Source organism: Tetrao urogallus, assembly GCF_951394365.1.
Source record: "Tetrao urogallus genome assembly, chromosome: 5".
Taxonomy (NCBI): domain Eukaryota; kingdom Metazoa; phylum Chordata; class Aves; order Galliformes; family Phasianidae; genus Tetrao; species Tetrao urogallus.
Genome location: NC_136818.1, coordinates 19990424 through 20008129, shown reverse-complemented (window position 1 = coordinate 20008129; position 17706 = coordinate 19990424). Strand labels below are relative to the sequence as shown.

Below are 17706 nucleotides of genomic sequence, written 5' to 3'. Positions count from 1 at the left end.
CTACATTGGGTTAATGTGACTATTCTAATTTGCACAGCCTGAAATACATTCTTCTTTAAACCTATCACTAGTTATTCTAAATATAAAAGCTTTTTCCAGTACATTGTTCGCAGCCTCCCACGTATCTGTTTGATCCGTCATTGCCAGCATACGTTTTGTTCAACTTCGGTTTCTGCTTTTGAGTCATAGGTTATCATTACCCTATTTCCACAGAAAATGATGTAGCAGAAAAAATAGCTGTTTATTCAAATTCACTGTATTTTAAACATTATTTCTTTTTTGAAGAGCCCATACTTTCATTAACAAGTACTTACGTAAGCAGATATGGAAGTAAAGATAATGTAAGAGTGCAATCGTGATTCAAGTCTGCAGAGTGGCTGTGTGTTTGAAAACCTTCAGTTAAGACTAATAACCAAAATATCAAACTAATAGCCAAAATGTCAAACTATTTTTTACTGAATCTTCTGCTGGGTATTTAAGTCCTTTGTTTAGTTTAAAAAAAAAAAAAAAAAAAAAAAAAAAGAGAGAGAGAGGAATCTGGTAATTGCACTTGTTTCTTAGCGATAATGAGTATCTTTCATCCTCTTAAATAGTATTTAAGAGGAAGCATTTGTTAAAGTGCATTCTTTTTACAAATTGAGAGTATAACATACCTTAAAGATTTAAATTCCTCTGCTTCTTGCACAATCAAAAGGAAAACTAATTGCTGTTTTTTTTTTTGTATTTGTACACTATCAATTTCTTTTTTATTAAGGTATTTAGGCAATCAGATATCCTTAATATTTACTTCAAATCTGATATGTAACTTCTAATTAATTGCTGAGATATTTCATATTTCCCACCACATGAACATAACCAGTCTGTTTTTAAAAACAGCCTGATTCTGAAGAAATACTTTGTGATGCAAATTATTATTTCTGTATAATTGCATACAAGTAAACAAGTTCTGAATTAAGGCTGAATTTAGCCCAGCACAAGTGTTTCTGACACGTGTTTCTGAACTGTATTTTTAACAGAGTTCATTTTGAAACTTGTTTTTATGTGAGTAGAATGATTTGGTTTAAAAGCACCAGCAAAAAATCAAAACCCATCAGTTGTCCATTCAACGTATTTACTGTTTTATTTCTTTTCCCAGACCAAATTAGACCTGAGGCTTTTATGCTGATGCTGCCATTCTATCACACAGGGCACTTTGTATTCCTGGTACTGTTCAGTGGCTGTTGTCACCTTTCCTGGAATGCTACCAGGTGAAAATGCCGTGACAAATTTGAAAGAAAATAGTGTGTGGTAATCTTTAGTGAGATTACATGTGCAGTAACAACTGCATGTGGGGGTGGAGACAATAATTTTGATGAACCCGAGCAATCTTTGCAAAAGCTGTGCTGGGCACACTTCTGGGTGCAAAATGGCACTTTTGTTATGCTGTTGTTCTTGGATGCTTGTATGAATGCTTGCCATGCAATTGAAAGTTGTGGTGTGTTACACTTAGGTATGTTGGTCTTTAGTCCTACTAGCCTCTGCAAATGAGCATGTAGGCAGCTTCCTGGCAATTACACTGAAATGTGTAGTTAGCATTGTGCTCAGTTATTTCTTTGGTTTAACAGTGTCTAGTTTGCACAATTAGCTTGAGAATGTTTGTGAGGTGGCATGGGGTTTCATATGATCAAGTACCTGTTACTTTGGAAATTCTGAATATTATTGCCAGTGATGAGAATAAGAAAAGTTTTTCTTTTTCTGTCCAGTTTTCCTTTTTATCTTTTGCATTAATTATTATTTCTGTGTATAAGCACTCAAATGTGAAATCTCCAGCCTTCCTGAATTGAAGTGACAGACATACAAAAGGCCAAAAAAGCAGCGCCCTACATTTTTCATCTGCTGCAGACAGGTCATATTGCAGTTTCTGAAGATAATTCTTGAAAACTCTCCCTCATTATATGCAAAATATGAATGATTATGAGCACAAACATGACATAATATGGTTTAGAAATCCTCTCAGACACGTTTTCAGATTGTTGACTGAATGGCTGATGGGATGTGTACGTGCAATTTCCGCAGCCTGTGAAACATCTGTATATCCTGTAAGACAGACAGTAGTTGAGTTGTCAGAAATTGGCAAGTAATTACCAGTGCTGAGATGTAAATGACCTGTTGCTGAGGTGACCCTTTAAGCCTTACATACCTGGTACTTAAAAAAAAATAATTAAGCATTTAATTAAAAAAAAAAAAAAAACAACAAAACAAAACAAAACAAAAACAAAAAAAAACCAACTGAATTTGTCATCTTATGATAAGATTTTCTACTTTGACAGAATTCAGAGACTACTTAAGCACAGTCATGAAGACTACAGGAAAAATGTGTCAACTGTAAATGAGTGATATGCTTTCAAGGAAATAAGTTGGAATGGAAAAAACATACGATAGACCTTGTGATGAATACTATCTACTTTTGGAAATAAAAAAGATATATGTATATACATACACATGCTCTTTGGAGCTAAGCCTTGTGTCATGGTAGCAGTAGCTGTATGTTGTCTATATAGAGACATACACCATTTATCAATCTCAGGAAATACTGGTTCCAAAATATTTGATGATAATGGTAAAACTTGCGTTTAATAGCTAGGGGTGAATAAGCTAAGGCTTACACGTGTTGCATCAAAACATATGGAAATTGGTCTTGAACTTTGTGTTCCACTTTGGAGAGACTCTCTGATGTCTGTGATTAAAGAAGGGTGTTTGCAGTTATTTTTATGGAAAGTAGAACGGAAGCTGAAACAGCAGCACGTAGAAAGCAGGTAACCCCATGAGTATGTCATCAGTGCATACGTGCTGTATGACTGTTGATATCAGCTGTTACACAATGAGGATTTTCCTCTGTTTCAAACCTAAAAGCACAGATTTTTTGATTTTTAGACTGACTATAAAAGAGACAGGATAAGTTACACAGAAACAGGAAGGTTCTCAAACCATTCTCTTAGCTGTAAAACCCCCTTGTTTTTCCCTGCATTCTGCAGTACTCACCCATCCCCGCTCAGCCACCTTTCCTTCAGTAAATTTTATGGTTGCCTTGTTCAGTTCCTGACAGAGCATGAAATGCCCTCCCACGCGTGTGGGGTGCCAGACAGTGTTTTCATTGCAAATTCCATGCGGGAGAGTCATTTTTCACTAGCACAATGTTGTCAGGTTCTTCCTTTATACCTGTGTGCCAGAATCAACAAATAGTGTTGATGCTTGTTCTGTCAGTTCTGGGCCCTGCATGCTCCTCCTGCAGTGCCTGTGATGTTGAATATGCCACAACGAATTGCTGTTATCCCTGTTCTCTGAAGAAGTTTCAAACTCCTGTGTGCAGAAATGGGAATTGGGATTAGATCCAGCTCCTGTTGATGTCAACAGGCACTCACTGGCCTCAGGAGAAGTATTAGAGGACTTGCGGAGAAAATGCTGTCCAGATATTGTCAGGAGAAGAGCTTTGTTTACTGTGCTTTTAAATATTGTCAGCAGTGACTGAGCGCAGTGTTTGTTATGATTCAACTTGTCTAATATGGACATGTTTTTATTCTTCAGCTCTGGAAGTAAGGAACAAATAGACTTATTTTCAAAATAGGTTAAATAATAGCAGGAACTTGCAGTAGGTGTCTAGAAATAATCTACAATATTATGATTTAAGAAAAAAAAAAGCAAGGTGATCAGATACAATTACTACTGATCAAATAAAATACCTAATTTTTGAAAAACATCTCTAAAAAGCATTTAGGATAGTATCTGGTATAGCCAACTCTTCAGTGATGCTTAAAAAGCTTGTTAATGTAAAAGCAAGAGACTTCTGTGAAATTATGGAATCTGAATGCTAAGGTCATGCAGTTTGTGATCGTTTTAGTTGCTCTGTTAGCTCAAAGGAAATCTGGGCTATGATGAAGTAGAAAGTCATGCAGAAGTTGAGGACCCTGGTATGTTAGTATTCCCTCAGGTTTAGCAGATTCCAGGAAGATCAGGCAGATGTGCATGAGTTGTGCACACCAAAATCAACACAACAAAGAGCAGTAGTTGTTATGACAACTTACATACCTTTCCAGAAAGAGAGAGGAGGAAAAATACTGAAGAAATCTTCAATTAACAGAAATATTTGAGATTAAGTCCAATTGTTTCACATTTCATTAACCCTAATAGTCATGATAAAACTGCCAAATATTAGGGAGTATGTCAAGATGCCATATTTTTGTAAAGATAATGAAACCTGCAATAGGAAATGAGAAATGAGCTGATGAAAATGCGACAATTGCTCCAAACCTGAGCTCAGTATCTTCACTTTCTGAGTTCTCAATTGATGGAATTTAAAAAAAAAAAAAAAAAAAAAAAAAAAAAAGCTCAGTGTTTGCTCAATAAACCAACTCTACAACTGTTATGTTTTAATGCTGTCAAGTTCTCAGGTGACATGAACTGATTTGGAATGAATGGCACTTGATGAAGTTCTTCAAGGCATACTTGTGAAGTGAAAGCATGAAGAAAGCTGAAACTTGACTATGCCTTATTCTTTCTTCACAGAAATGGTTAAAATGAGTAAGAAAATATTATCTCCTTCACAAAACTAATGAAATGTTTGGCGTATATAGAAAATCCTATTTGTTATATGCTGTTCTTGTTCATATAGATTTACATAAAGGTCAAGCACCAGGTAGCCTCTTGTAGTAAAAATAAATAAATAAAACAAGGACTGATGGCTCCAAAAAACCTAAGTCATGCTTTTGGACAAATTAATGAGGGGATGGAAACAGTGGGATGAATGATGTTACTAGTCATCAACCACCTTTATGAAAATATCTTCAATATTTTTAGAAACGTGACCATAGTTTGTGATACCATTGCAAATACTAGATAAATTCATTGTATGTATCAGTAATAATTTCTGTTATGAGCTTTTTGGTGATGACCAATACTACTTGCTAGACATGAAACTTCAATGAATCTAGAACTATCAGCTGAGCTTATAGCTTCTACATTAGCTTGTACACCTAAATCTGAATATTTCAGGATTATGCTCTTGCATGTTCTTGTAACAGAATACAAGTGGACGACTACATCACTGATCTTTCCAAATTAGTCTTCATTAATTACTTAAAAGTCTGTAATTACTTTTTCAAGCTACAGCATTTGCTTCCAGTTGATGAAAATGGTAATGATAATCTTTATTTTTGACCACATCATAAAGCATTAAACAAGTATTTGATCACTAATAAAAAAAATTCTCATTTAGAAAGTGCTTGAGATTTTTTTGGGGGGAATATCTGGAGACATTATGACTTCTTACATGAAGTAGACTTCGCTTAGATTTCTCAGCAAACATGAGCAGGCTTGGGAAAGTCAAGATTAACGAGGAACTGCTAACATGAAAGAATGAAGTTGAGCACATTTCATTGAACCATAAAATCATGAAGTTTGGGAAAAGAACTTTAAGATCATCAAGTCCAACTGCCAACCTGTCCCTGCCATGCCATTGAAACGTGTTCCTGAGTGCCATGTCTCCACTATTCTGGAACACTTCTAGGGATGGCTCTCTGTTGCCATAGTCATCTTACCAAAATGCTACTTGAAACCCAAATGTTGTGTAATGTTATTCACATATCCTGTAGACACAGATCTCCTTTTATTGAATTCTGGTAGCACATGCTCCTCTAGGGCAGAAAAAGTATTGGAGAAAGAAAAGAGGACAGCTTCAGTAGACTTAGCAGTGTTTAAGATTTTTATGTCATCTCAGACATTTGTACATAGAAATGCTTTTGAACCTTAATTTTAAATAAAGAATTCATTCTCTGTGAAACTTGCAAAACAAGCTTTTCAGTAACTGCAAGTTGATGATGAAATGGACAACTAAACCATGCACCTAATGAATTTATCACTGTTCACACAAACACAACTAAAAACCATAGATAAAAGCAGAATGTGAGTGGCTTCTAGTTTAAATCCTGATGGACTTGAAAGCGTTTTTTCTTTTATATTCTCTGATAGAGGCATTGTTCACCCTCTAAAATGGTGGGAAACACTTTCTGTTTTGCTTTTTCCCTCTTCTGCAAAGCATCAAGTAACCAGGCTTATGGGAAAGAGCATCGCAGTTGTCTATACGTATAGCAGAACAGATGGAGAAGTGGAGAAGTTGAAGGACTGCCTTTATAAGCTATTCTGTGCTGTATCGTATTTGTACTTTTCATTTCTAAGAGAATCCCTCTCCTGTTTTGACCTAGATTCTCCTACTTGATGCCTGGGCTCTCTACTTATTCCTCTTGCCGCTCTGGGATTTTGAGGTTTTTAAAGGACATGAAGATAAAATTATGTCTCTAGAAACAGATAGAATAGGGTTATTGCAGTTACTTGGGACTGCTGATCATTCTGATGTTTGCAGTTAACCCATGAAATGGGCTTGACATTAGCTACAGAATCTGTTGCCCATTCAGACTTCAGATTCAGCATGGAAGACGAAGTAGCCAGTGAACATTAAAAGACTTGGGCCATGTCTTCAGATCACTGTGTTTCTACTTTCATCATCAGAGATGCAAATTTTAAATATTCAGGTTAGAGCCTGAAGTAGGGCACAGTTTCAGACCTAAACAATTTGCTCTTTTTCTCAATGACCCTCTGCCTCTTCTGAGCAGGGAATGTTTGCTTTCAGCTGATATGTGTCATGTCTACTTGTAGGTATTATTTCCAAGTTGAAATACCATTACTATGTAATGAAGGAAAAAGTTTGATGTCTTCATTTTTTTAAAAACTTTAATACCCTATTCATTCTGTTTGTATTTTGGAAGTGATGAAAGGGAGAGGGAACTCGATATCACTATATGTTCTAGGCTCTGGGGAAGTTTGTCTGTTGCACATCAGCATTTTATTTCCCTATCCAGAGAGTAGGTAAACCCAGTAGGTCATTTTTTCAAGTTTTCTGATTAATTCCCTACAATCTCTCTAAGGAAGACTTTATCAGACCCATAAAGCTATGAATTTTAAGACTTTCAGTGAAGTAATATTAATCATGACCATTTTACTATTAAAAGTTATTTCTACCAAAACTACCTGGGTGTTTTCCTATTTTAATTTCATTTACATCATGACAGGCTGCTGGGCTTTACACTGACTTTAGGGTTTGTTTTAGATTTTCTTTTTTAAGATACTCTCAACTTGAGGTCTAAATGTGTGTTCACTTATAAGCTTATTTTTCTGTAGCAGCATGTTCTGACGTATTTTACAACCTTTTTTAGATTATGAGACAAGACTTGAACATCAAATTCAGACTTTGCTTTGTCTCAGAGTTTGCATTAATATTTCTAGGGAGAGAACTTTAAGTGGTTTGTACTATACTTTCTGTCTGCTTATAATAGTCATGTTAAAATCAATGTTTAATTGAACCATGAGGGCTGAAGTAGAGTCTATTTACTCACTTGGCTGCTCTTGTAGCTGAAGAAGCAGGCTGCTATTACTATTAGATTATGGTAAAAGATGAAGTGACAACAATTTTGGTTATGGTATCTGAATATTTACAGGTCAAGGATGATCTGTGGGCCTGCCTGCTGTATTCAAGCAATAGGATGTCTCCTGGTTATTAGGGAACAGCAGGCTATATGATGTGCTTCAGTATTGATACAGTGTTTACATGCTGATCAAACATGTTATCTGTTGTTCTTATTGAAAAGTATGCGTTCCACTACATTTAAGGAATGTCTATTCATTATTTGTTTGCTTATGCTATGTTTATTGTAATGGTGTTCATTCAGGTCTGGAAGTTATATGTTAGCACTTCTCATGTTTTTTTGGGCCCTTATGGTCCTTCTTGATTTTATTTTTCTTTTCCACCACTTTTACTACTGCTTTCTAGCTTCAGAACTGCTTTGATGCATTCTGGGTCCATGTGTTTTCTTAAGATTTTAATGAAGGCTATAGAGGATAATCTGAGAAAGTCTTACATATTTATCTTGAGATATATTTTTCAAGATTATATTAAAAATACAGTCAGATGCTTATTCAAAAATAGTAATGAATTGGACACCTTCTTTAAGATGAGAAGTATAGGATTTATGTAAGGAAAGATTCAGTTTACTGTTGCTTCCTTGAGGAGTTGTGATTATAACATTTAGCTTAATTACTAAGATACTGGTAAACTGTTCTTCCTAATGCACAGTTCCCCTGTGCCTAGTCTTTTGTCAGGGGAAGACTGACGTGCAGCACTTCGCATTACCTAGAGCATCTTCTTCACTAGTATAGCTGTATCTTGATAAAAGTTTAAGGCTGAGGGAAAGAAGAAGGAAAAAAAATGACATTCAGGAATAAGCAATTTGAAATAATTATTAGTCCCTATACTGCTTACTAAAGCATTTTTGTTATATGCATTAATGATGATGACAGTGATTCAGTTAACCTGATATGTTTGTCCCTGCTTGGTTTTAAAATAATGAAACTGCTACTTTTCTTTGCTCTATTCCAATGTATTAGTAAATGAGTTAGAGAAAATGTAATTAAGTTTGTTTGTTCTCATATTTTTCCTTGGAATAATTTAAAGTAGCTAAATTTTCCTTTTAGTCAGAGAAAAATTTTGGCTGCAGTTTTGATTGCTACCTGAGCAGCTGAAATTGCAGGGTAGAGGAAAACGATGTAGCTTCAGACCTCTGTTGTACTGTTCAGGGTTTCCTGTGCAGAGTTACTCAAGAACATGCAACCATTCTCCAGGTGTAACTGCAGACCATTGTGTGATCAAACCTGGGAGCTGGTAGTGAGCTGTGTGTAATATGCTGTGTGCTTGGTTTGTGGAAACTCCCTCTTCTGTAGAGTGCAAGGGAGGGGATGAGCATCTTATCTCTTTACACAGTTTTTTTTTTTTTTTTTATTATTCTGCTATGTAAAGCAAAAGTGAAATCTAGTGAAAAGTTCCAAATAACAGTATATTTTCAAAAACAGTTGTTTTTCTGTATTATAAATTCTGTTTGTTTAGTCTCGAGGATGCTGTCCTAGTTTCGTTGGTATAGTTTAATTTACTGCTGTTTCTGCCCATTTTCAATAGAAAGTGAAACCCATAATGAATGGTTTGCAGCAAGAAACAGCATTTGAGAATTTCGTAAGTTGGAAGTAGATATTAAATCAGTGAGAAGTGTGTGCAGTGTGTGTTAGAGAACTCTTAGCCTGCTGGTGGCAGGGTTAGAGAGGTGTTTGGTAATGAAGAATTGTGTTCTGTTGGTTTTCATTCTGACACATACATTGTGGTGAATAAATGTCAGTGGATTGAATGTATTTATGAATTTAAGCTTTTATCTCCTTGGTCACAAAGACTACCTTGCTATGAAAACTTATGTGTCTTTCTGTGCAAAAGTGAGGTTGATTTCAGGAGAGGGATTTCTTTATTGGTCAAATAATGTCACAGCAGAAACATACAGCAAACTTGCCAGCTGCTGTAGAATTAGGTGTGCCTGGCACTATCTTAGCCTGTTTGATTATCAAATTATGATGAGAAGGGAATGTGTCATTCTTGCAGAAGCTGGTAAAGGTTTAAGAAGAAAATGTTCCAAAAGGCTGATTGATTTTGGAGCAGAGAAAATAACAAATAACAAATAGCAAATAAGCTGCTGGGCCATGTGGATCAGTAGGATGTTTGCTTTGCTCAGTCCTCAAGCAAAAGAGGTTCTTAAAGCATGCTGGAGGGAAGAAGTAGAAGGAAAGTCATCTGATGTGAGACCCTGCACAGCTGAAGGTGCTCAGTGCTCAGGAATGGCCTGGAGCTTGTGGCAGCAGGCTCCTTCCCACAGCTGCTCCCTGTTCAGCACCTGCTCAAAAAGCACTCATTTTGCTATCCTCATCTGCTCTGCACCCTCAGCCCTGGGGCTGCCAGCACCTGTGTAGGTGGAAGGCTTGGCGTGGGGACAGGGGCGTGTTGTCTGGTGAGGCATCACTCATGGTGCTTTGGGACTCTGAAGATTGTTTCCATTGACACAAGAGGTTTATCTGCCAGGCTGAGTGACCTGAAGCTGCAATGCCTTGTGCCATGGCTTTGCTTTGCGTCATAGCCTTTTGGGTCTTTAATGTTGGTAATCACATCTTCTGTGAGTACCATAGCTATAAATAAAAACATCAAGAGTTGGAAAGGGGAACGTATAGAGGCAAGTAGAAGAATGAAAGGGAGTTTTTGGTGCTAGGACAGGCAGACGAAGGTGATGGCACCTTGGTGCTGAGAAAAAGTTCTTGGTTCCTATGCCAAAACTGTGGCAGTTTTCAGATAGAAATGATAGAAGAAAGTACTTTATATTCCAATGTGAATAATGAGGTTTGTTTGGACGAGTTATATTGAGCAGACTTCTAAAATGAAACACTACTGATTGAAAAATGAGGATTTAATTTCTGAAATAACAATTCAGTAATGAAATCAGTGCAAAAATATTCTGATGAGTATATTTGTTGATGAAGTTCAACCTGTTTACAGTTACAAATTGTGATAGCAGTTAACTGGAAAGTAACAGTACAGAAGAAATTATAATACTGTTAATGGAAATGAAATTAAGTGGTGACACTTCAGCTCTTGCTAACCTCTGCAATTGAATCAAATCCTGTGTTTCCCCTCATTGGTTACAGTTTGCTAGCATATGTCTTTAAACCTTCCTTTAGAGAGTCTGTGATATGAAGTAGCAACATGGGCACGTTGTACAGTGTGCTGTGATGCTGAGTTGCTGACAAATGTGTATCTGAGTTCTTGAAAGTGCTATTCCAAGCATATTTCATATGCAACTTTTAACTTTGAAATGAAGTGAAATAAAATTCCTGATTTAAACTGAGTTCCTATGGGTCTCACTGTATCTGAAAGTGATGTTTAACTGAAAGCTATTTTCTTCAGTGAATATGTAAGGGACACTGGGCAGAATTATGCAGCATAGCTGGTTGAGGGCTAGCTCCCATAAATATATTTAATTCTCCAAAATTCTACTTCATGGTTAATTTAAGATGCTGAAAGTTTCAAAGTGCTTTTAAATTAGAACTGATTTGAGCAAAAATGCATCAGTGACATTGTGGAAGTACATGATGTTTTTTTCCTGCAGTAGCTAATTGATGTTTGCTGAGTGTTTCATTGTGCTCCATAACTGAGTTTTTACCAAAATATGTAAATGACATTTAAGAGAGGATTTACTGCCCATGCTTTGGGGAGACAGAGCAAAAAACAGAATGTAGATTGCTGTTGGGGAATGGGGGCTTTTCCACAGCTTCCTATTCAGCCTTCTCAGAGGCAAGCTGTTGTCAATGTGGTTTCAAGTGCTGAGCAGAGATGCTGCCGATTTCCCCAGTAGCACATTCTGTAGCTCTTTGTTTCCTGATGCTAGGTAAAAAGAAAGTAGTCTTCCTGTAGCTGATATTATTTTCATGTAATACTGCAATTTGTAGTACCAACTGTGTTCAGCTGTGCTTGCCAACACCACATGTGCTATAAAATGTTGAGCTGAGACTTTATGGAAGACACACACTGATATATATTGAGCTGATGCTTAAAGCTGTGTTGTAAGGAGGGTCATTCCCTCCATATGTGGGACAGGAGTGTGAAATGCCTGCTCCCTGCTGTGCCTGGCAGGGGGATGGGGTCTTGGCATGCAGGGGGCTTGGGCTTGGGCTGGGAGGCTGCGTGAGGGATCCCTTCTGGAGAAAGCAGAGAGAAAAGTGCAACTGCTCTCTCCAGGACTATTTTCTATACTTCCCTACTCTTTTCTCACCCTATGTATCACTTGACTTCATTCTTTTGTGGACCAAGCAAATTCAACTCAGCCAATGGAAGTTTGGGGTATGTGCCAACTATAAGCAGCACTGTTCTTTGTTGCTTGTGCCTCAGCAGCTGGGAAGGGATTTCTCAAGGGTGCCTTGAGGTGCAGCGTCATCGTATCCCCTGTGGGTACTGTGTGCACCTTTGGTGCTGCTGTGAGGCTAGATAAAGCTACTGGGAGGTGACATAGCCGACACCTCACACAACATGATTCTTGAAGGTTAGTTGAGTAAATCATGGCATTAGGGAAAGGCGTAATGCCAATAAATATTTTATCCATAAGTTTTTCTTTAAAATTCCTTTCTTAGACAAGTAACGAATAAGAAATTTTATGGCTGTTGGGACCAAATGGCCAGTCTCTAAAAGAAATAGCTGTACATGTTCCTGTTGAGAGCACTTTCCTGCATTTAAGATACTTGAGTGGTGTGGCTTCTCATGATTTTAAGTAACCACTTGGACACCATGAGTTTATTCTAACAGTCCAGTGTACACAAATATCTTTTGAGACTAAAGCACTTGCCCTCTCTTAAAACTTGTTCTGATACACTGAAGATTGTTGAGTGAGATGATCCTGAGTTTATTGTTGGTGTGTTTTGATTTTTATTTTTTGGGGAAGAGCTCCAATAGAATCCTTGAGCTACCTGAAAAAAGCTTAGGCAGCTTGAGCATCCAATTCAGTGGATGGACACAAATGCTCCTTTTTATCTGTGGGAAACGACTAGTCTCAGAGACAAGCTTCATTACAAGTCTGGAAGGATTATTTGGTAAAGCTGTTGAAAATTCTTAGAACGCCTCATTAGGAATGTTGTCATACCGTTTTCGAAGTGTTGATGTCTCTGTTTATACATATGCTAACTTGGAGGCTCTCTACAGACTGCACAAGAGATGCTTTTTTTTTTTCTCAATTGCATATTTTCTGGCAGAAAACATTTTAAGCATGATAATACCAAAAACCAGATTTCACTGGCCCAGTTGGTATAAACCTGCTTTCAGCTAATTAGGTTAAATGTTTTATATTTGTATTAGTATTGTATTAGTATTTCATTAATATTTGGAATGAATGCATATTGAGCCAATAATGAGTGTTGTGCTCTCAACTCCTCTTCCTTGGATGTTGTTCTGTCTTCTGAGAGGTGCTTCATTATTGTCACACTGAAATTCAGGTGCTTTTTGTCTTTGGTGTAACTGAAGCATTCCAGACTTCATTTCCCTCCCTGTCCCCCAAGCATCAGATAAAAGACAAGATGTTAGAGATCACGATGATATTTGGGATTAGATAATATCACCCAAAACTCAGTGAAAGACCTCAAATTCAAAACAGGTAGTATGCATTTTGATGAGATAAATATTGCAAAATATTTCACATTTACATTTTTTTTTTTTTTTTTTAAATGGAGATTTGCCACCTACATGTGGGTGGCATAAATTGAGAATCTGTAGAAGCCACAACCTGACTGATTTTAATGCATACAAAGGCAAGATTTATTAATTAGATTAGACAGCAGTTCATCAGTGCAAGCATACTGATGCTGGTGCCAAGTTAGTGGGAGTGCATGAGAACCTTTCTATTCAAATCGCAGAACAACTGTAGATTTCTTTATGTCTGTTTCAGCTGTGGAAGCGTTTCTTTGTTCAGTCAGAGTAGACCACCTGTGCCTGTAGTAGTTTCTTACACATTAGGAAAAGGTGCTACTTGAAAACTTCGCATGAGCAAAGCAATAATTGTACCTTCCTTTTCCCACTGTGGGACTGGTTCAGAAGTGTAGAACGTGAACAGGAGAATCTGTTTTGATACTCTCCTGTTCATAGCTTCACAGTAGGTTTGTTAGCATGAGTTGGTTTTTAAGGCCTACAAGCTGCTTTACCTTTCTATACTGAAGTCAGAATGGGGAGAGATGAGGGATAAGATTCAGGAGGAGGGCAGTGGAGTACAGAAAGCCTTTGCTTGAGGACTCACTGCTGAGACCTGCAAGGCACCCATTTCTGACCTTCGTGCTTGGCTCTTAGTACTGCCTCATGCTGTCTGTCCTTGCTCCAGGCTTATCCATAATGAGCTCAACCTGCGTCAATGTTTCTACTTTATACTCTCATCACATAATTTTTAAATTTGTTTTCCCTTTATAGTTACTGTTAGCTCTTCATCACTGCCATGTCTCCTTCACCACCTTCATGCTTAGCTCCTCTCATCTCTTTGCTTTGAAGGCTGCTGTATGTCCATCTCTCAAGTGGTTTTTGGGCCTCCTGTTTCTGCATTTCAGGTTAGTTTTCCCAATCTTGTTTTGTCTCTTACTTTTGACCAGGAGACTGGTCCTGTTATTCTTGTGCTTATTTAAATATTCCTTCAAAATTTTCTGCCTACCTGATAAGTACTCACTACATGCAAGAGAAGAATTAGAACTAGATTGGAAATCCTGCACTTCAGCTTCCTCTCTTCTTGTACATCTGTTAGAATTTGAATATCATGTGGTCTTTTATCATTTCAGTCATATTAGAAGGAATTTTGAAGTGTGGTTTTGTTTGCTTCCTCTTGCATCTGATTGAGAGTATATTTTATATGCTGAATAGCTCAGTAAACTAAGAGCATTGGTCTGTGTTGTCTGGCAGTAGCAAGCCTCTGAAAAGGAAAGAATTCTTAGCATTGATAGTTTGATAAAATTTTTTCCTCTGTCTCAAGTGGAGATAAAAAACAAAAAAACAAAAAAACTCGAGTAGTAGAGAAATAACTTGAATCTTCAAGGCCAAGAAATTGTTCAGTAAAATAATTCTACAAATTTAAAATTTGCATGCAATTAAACATTTTTGAATTTATTAGAACTGGCTCAAAAATGTCTTGATTCTGAGCTTTAGATCTTTATTACAGGTGTTTTGTCTTAATTTTTTTTAGAAAAGTTGACATTAGGAATAAGTCTGGTAGAGTGATAGAGGGATGTAAAGGAGGCCATCTGTGTACCATTTTCTGTACATACATGATCAGTGCGTGGATTTGAGTACTGCTGTGACCTCTCAACAGGTCAGAAACCTGGGCTTGAATCAGATTTACTTTTCCCTGAGATTCTCAGAGTTCACTTATCAAATTCTACAGTAAAATTGAGTTCAGAATTGATTCAGAGAATATTGAATCAGAGATGACAATAATGCTTTTTACTTCTACTCAAATACATATTTAAAAAGTGGCTGAAAACTACTTCTGGTGTTTGAATACAGAAAGCAAGACTTGGGTCACAAAAGATAGGGCAGTAAGAGGTACCTGAGTAATGGAGCTTCTTAGAAGCCCCGATGAGGTATTCCAGAACCTGCTCAAGTTCTTTCCCGAGAAAATGCTGTTCAGCGATAGCAAGTCTTCATCCAGGCACAGCTTTGGGCTAAAGAGAGGGAGCTGGAGTATGCTTTTAAGCCAGTCAGGCCTTCATTGTATGGTGCTGCATGTGTGCATGTTGGCAGAGTCAGGTAGTGCTGGTAGTCTGAGCTGCGTGTGGGTTATGAAGGGAAAAGGCTTATAGAGGAGGTGGGGATAAAAAGGGATTTGGAGTATATCTGAAAGTTAGCGCTGTAATGCCTTCTGTAAGTATAAAACTTGGGTGGCATGAAGTCCTGCTACAGGGCTACTGTGGTGGTGCAAGTCATTTAAATTCAGTCGTTGCAAGCAGAAGGCAGCAGCTGAGCTGCTCAGCCCTGATGTTATGGAGCACAAAGCGCCCGGGCTCTTCTCACTCTGCAGTGAATGTGCTCTGCCTGGCAGCTGCTGCCTGTGCAGGCTGGCATTTTGTGCGTGGCTCTTCTTGCTGCTCTCTGCTGGGAAATACTGGGACAGTGTAGGGAGACCAGAGGAGCACTTGAGGGTGTTGTTGCTTTTGTGTGCCTTCAGTAATGTGCTAGTCTCTGCTTAGTTCATGGTAAAACACAGAGTGCTTAAGCTTATAATAATTGTTCGTGCGGGACCTGATTTGGTTAACTCTTAAGTGGATGCTGATGCTTTGATTTCTCTTTTATAATTGGAGCACCTGTGTCCAGACATATAGCCAGATACTGGGAGTCTTCAGCTCTTAATGCTGAGGTGGATGGAGAGACATGGAGGCAGGCCAACTGGGAATGGTTTGGACTTTTCTGGTTATGTCTGAGAAAGGAGGGGAGTGAATAAGAGTTAGTAAGCTTTCTTTCTCCTTAAATATATTTTTCTGGCTGGATGAAAGGTGCTTTATCACATTGCTTGTACAAAGCAATATAAAACATGTACTCATTTTTCTGGGTGATTTCCCCAAAATGCTATGTGATGACGAATCCTGGAGCTGATTGAGAGAAAGAAGGTATTCCCACAGACATCTGAGAGATGAGATTTCACTGTGTTTCAATAGCGTTAACTTCTGTGGAAGTTGATCTGCTTTCTATGCTGAATAAGAAGATTGCTTTGGAAACGCTTCTCCTGTTGTAAAGAAAAAAAGCCTTATTAATAATAAATAGTAATTAGTAGATGAAAATACTCAGCTTACTATAACAATATTAGGTTTTGCTCTACTATTTGCATGCATGTTGAAAACAATTTGACACAGTTTGCTGCAATAGGTACACTATCAAACTATTTTGTTTTTCCTCTTGATGCATGTTTACAAGTGCAGACCTCTGGCTATACAGGGAAGTTTGTGTTCTAATGGTAGGTAGAATGTTGTTAGAAGCTAAGTCAGCATCTTCCAAGTGTTGTGAGTTGGAACAGTGGTATCAGAGCTGCTTGGCTTGTAGAAAAGAATTGGTCTGACGTATGCCTCAGTCTTCACGATGGCTTCAAATTGATCCATGTTAGTTTATTTGACAGAAGAAATGCTTAAAGCAAAAATCTCACTATGAAGCTTCTCATAGCCTTAGGAGCCTTGAACTGGGCAGTGAGTCCCTTCAGCAGCCTTTTCTTCCCTTGCCTACCCTGTTTGTGTATCAACTGTAGTAATTGAAGTCTGCCCTCAGAGCTCTTGCTGGGGCTGCTGTAGGCAGTGAGAAATTTGAGTGTCTTGAGAATCAAAATCCACCAACAGATAGCACTTCTGTTGCAGCAGCCAGGCCTATTATGTGTGTAATACTAAATGTTGTCTGAGAACTACCTTCAGCTACAGCAAGAAACAAACAATCTTAATAGAGATAACAAAGATTCATGGGATAAACTTGTCTGATAATATTTTTGTTTCTTTGTTTCTTTTTTTTTTTTGGAAACAAACTACTATTGAGGGAACGGTGACTCTTTTCAATTTATTTCAGTTGCTTTTCAGGTTTAGTTTCATTTTTGTTATCTTGATTCCTAATTTTTGAGATTAGATTTCTCATTTCAAACCCTGTCAGAAGCTGACAATATTAATTGTTCTGGACTGAGATTTCACCCCTTCGTCCCTTGCTTTACCCTTCCTCCTTCAACCTTTCGTTTCTTGAAATCTTGATATTTACTCTGTTTCAGTCATTTTCTTTAACATCCACTGGCCTGTGTACCTTTTAACTGATTTTTCTTTCAGGTTTTCAATTTGATGTAAAAAATGGAGAAGGGAGAAGCATAACTCTATTTAGAGTGCTGCTGGACACGGAATATTCTTGAAAATGTTGAATTTCAACTTGTGCTTGTAGTTAAGTCTGTGAATTTTGTTGCTGATGTGAAGCAAAATTTAAATAATTGAATTTTTTTCCTGGGCAGATGACCCATGAAAATGTAACTTTTTAATTCCTGCGAACATTGCCTCTCAGTAAGACCTTTGCACCTATGACAATGCCTCTAGTAGAGTATTAAGCACTTGATTTCACTTAAGGTTTGTTTCATGTTGTGTGTTAGTCAATCAAAAGCAGGGTTCTTACACAAGGTTGTTTGATTGCCATGTCTTTTTCCACTTGTATCTCACAGAAATGACTTTGTGCATCAACCACAGAAGATGTAGCCTTATGTCTGTAAAGCGTGTCTGCTTCTGTTGACT

General features: G+C 37.6%; 1 protein-coding gene across 1 annotated transcript in view; it reads left to right on the top strand.

The window, feature by feature from the left end:
* VAV3 (vav guanine nucleotide exchange factor 3) overlaps positions 1 to 17706 on the top strand; it is a gene marked incomplete at both ends in the record, with an annotated part of 154840 nt that overhangs the window by 29010 nt on the left and 108124 nt on the right. The gene's annotated exons all lie outside the window — the stretch shown is intronic.